The 2,881-nt window shown below is 48.3% G+C and overlaps 1 protein-coding gene across 1 annotated transcript in view; it reads left to right on the top strand.

Annotated features, from left to right (window-relative positions):
* Positions 1-1,272: 1,272 nt before the first annotated feature.
* VSNL1 (visinin like 1) overlaps positions 1,273-2,881 on the top strand; it is a 105,548-nt gene continuing 103,939 nt past the window's right edge. The window contains exon 1 of the mRNA XM_003787407.2: positions 1,273-1,647. The gene's annotated coding sequence lies outside the window, so the exon portion shown is untranslated. The remainder of the gene's footprint in view (positions 1,648-2,881) is intronic.

Genomic DNA, 2,881 nt, shown 5'->3' on the forward strand with positions numbered 1-2,881 from the left:
CGGAGTTTGGGCTGGTCCCCACTCAAGTAGACTTTGGTTTGTCCAAAGATGGACTTCTCAACTGAGTCTGGGGCAGCTGTCTCCTGGCAGCGCGATTTGTCAATTTAGAGCCTTTTTGCCACGGGAGGTGCTCTTGCTGTTCTCAGCACCAAAAGGTCCACTCTACAGTTATCCTGAATGTGCTAAGGGGCGTGAAGACACTGTGCACATTGTAAAACTCTGTTTAAGAAGAACATTGATCTCATCGAACCCCCAGATTGTCCCTCCCTTGAACATAAAACTCCCACCTGAATGAAAACCCCAGGAGGGATTTTTGTTCACTGCATTTATTCTGAAAGCATGAAACAGCGCTTAATAGTTTGTAGGCGTTCAATGAATAATTGTTAAATGAGTGAATGTACAAACACACACAGCTGGGGAAAGTGATCAGGTTAGGAACATCTGGGAATTCTCCACGCTGTCTCCGTAGGGAAGCAACCGACCAAGCATTTACTGGGACTATTTGCCAAGTCTTCTAGGCTTTGGCAGGCCAACTTGGAGCGGGAGAGGGCTGGCAAACGTGTTACTGGTTCAAGGACACAATGGGGGGGGGGGCGTTATGAGATCCCCTAGTTAGCCCTCAACCTTAATTTGAAATGCTTCATTCTCTCCATTCTTCGCCCCCAGCCCCTGGAAAACATATCCAATAAACACTTATTAAGTGCCTGCAGAAGGCGCTTGTTAAACATTCTTTGGTGGTTTCGCATGACTTGCCCAAACAGCGCAGGCAAGAATCCTCTCTTCCACACCCATTTTTCCAACGCCGTACTGGGCCAGGGCCATCCTTGGGACTGGGGGCTAGAGGACCAGCTACCAGGACTCTTAGCAGATGCCCCTGCCCATGGCAAAACGACCACCACAGCCGTTCTTTCAGCGAGCCGGGCAGACGTGCTCACAGCTTGCTGGGAAGGCTTCCTTTCGAGATTTCGCAGTTTTTTCCTTCATCTTACATTCTGACAAAGCGTGGGCCCAGGGCCGGCTAGGACAGAGCGGCGGGAAAAGCTGGCCCTGCGTGTCCCTTCTCTGGCTTCGGCCTTCAGCCACCACTCTCGGTAACTGCCGAGCGTGGAGAGCGCAATCCGCCCTCCCTCGCGCCTGTCCAGGGGCTGGCCGCTCCAGCAATCAGGCTCCCTCTTCCTGTCTACTTTCCTTTTGAGTGTCTGCTAAAATCTGGAGGCGCGGAATCCAACCGCGGAAACTCATAGCCCCACCAACTGAGCATGCGCCATTGCCAGGCGGCTTTTGGTCACAGGCTCTCGAGCTCTCTTGGCTGGGGCTGCGGAGCGTGCAGCCGAGGGAGGAGAGGAAAGGGGAGGGGGGATCGGAGGCTCGCGCGCCTGCGCACCCAGCTCCAGGGACCCTAGGTTTTCTATGGGATTCCCAATCTGCAGCAGAGATTTACCCGAGCGTGTTGCGGCGGCGGCTGGGCTTGCAAGGCGCGATCCAAGAGGGATTTAAGCAGCCCAGAGCTCTAGACGAAAAGCGAGCGAGAGAGAACAACACACAGAAACGGCTTAGCCGTTTACCCGAATTAAATATATATTTTTTAAAAAAAGAACTGTTGAGTTTTATCATTTTCGTTAAGTGACCGTGCGCAGCGCTATAACTGTAAGTGGAAAATACAATCTTCGTTGCATTTCTGCATGTGTAGCGCAGCCAATTGTCAGGGAGATGCTTTGGCTATTGTCACATACTTTGCTTTGCATAGATGCGTCTAAATGCATGGTGACAATTGCCTTCGTTAATGCTGGCAATCTGAATGTGCTGTTAGTCCATAGGGGATCTTTTGGAATAATTGGGGTGGGGGAAGGGGAGTGTTTATATGCAGTATGTTTCGGTGATTATTTTAGGCTTCATTTAAGATAGGTGAAACTGAGGAGCTTTTTTAGTTTAAGTCTATAAATAGGCGGATTTCCTTAGACAGATTTAAGGAGCTAATCGACCGATTGTGAAGTTTTCCGGATGCTGATCAAACTATTGAGCGGGTGCAGTCAGGTATCAACCTGTCATCCGTAGGGCTGGTGCACCATTTTCCTCACCGTGGTAGGGCAGCAAAGGTGTTTGCTAAGTAAAACTGAGTGGACGAAATTGGGGTGGAAATCAGGGTTGATTTCTAAGCGGAATGTGAGTGTTTAAAATCCGCGGAGTTAGGAGCAAAAATAAGCCATTCTCTCTTAGTATTTAGAAATGAGTAAATAATTTTTCTCGTTTTTGCTTTTTGGTCACGATGGTGAATGGGCAGAAAAAGGAAAGATGTTCTACCGCGCTGTCGATTTTGTGCAGAGTATGAGACTCAGAGTCGCTGAATGGGGACTGTCAGACCCAAACTAGTTACCTGCCTTTGCCTTCCGTAATTCGTCTTCCAGAACGTAGGGTTAAGAACTGAAAACCCAGATGTGTTACATTTGGTAGTATTTCTTTAAAGGAGAAAAGGTCGTTGTGTATTTTGAGTTAAAATTGGTTTTTCCTCACCCAGAAACTGGAAGAAGGGTCCTTGCAAGGTCAAACCCAGGATGGAAATCAGATTGCTGAGTATTTTCAGGGGGTGTAAGAATGTGTGTGGGGAGGGGGCCCAGAGATGGCGATGCTCCCTACACGCCAGAAAATGGTGAGTGTTCCGCACTGCTTTCAGCAGTGCCCTGTGAGATGCCAGAGTGGGAATCCATTTTTCTAGAGTTGCCCTCCTGTCCATATTTTGGAGTCTAATATGAAATGGAAATGTTGGTAAGGTGTAGAAAACACTAAGTTTGTACTATCTGTGTGTCACTTTCCACTTGAAGGCAAGAGAAGCCAGGGAGTTTTATTTCTAGACACTAGTATTTTTTTTAAATCTCCTAAAAAA

Source organism: Otolemur garnettii, unplaced genomic scaffold (genome assembly GCF_000181295.1).
Source record: "Otolemur garnettii isolate 467f Iridium unplaced genomic scaffold, OtoGar3 scaffold00022, whole genome shotgun sequence".
In the NCBI taxonomy this organism is placed as follows: domain Eukaryota; kingdom Metazoa; phylum Chordata; class Mammalia; order Primates; family Galagidae; genus Otolemur; species Otolemur garnettii.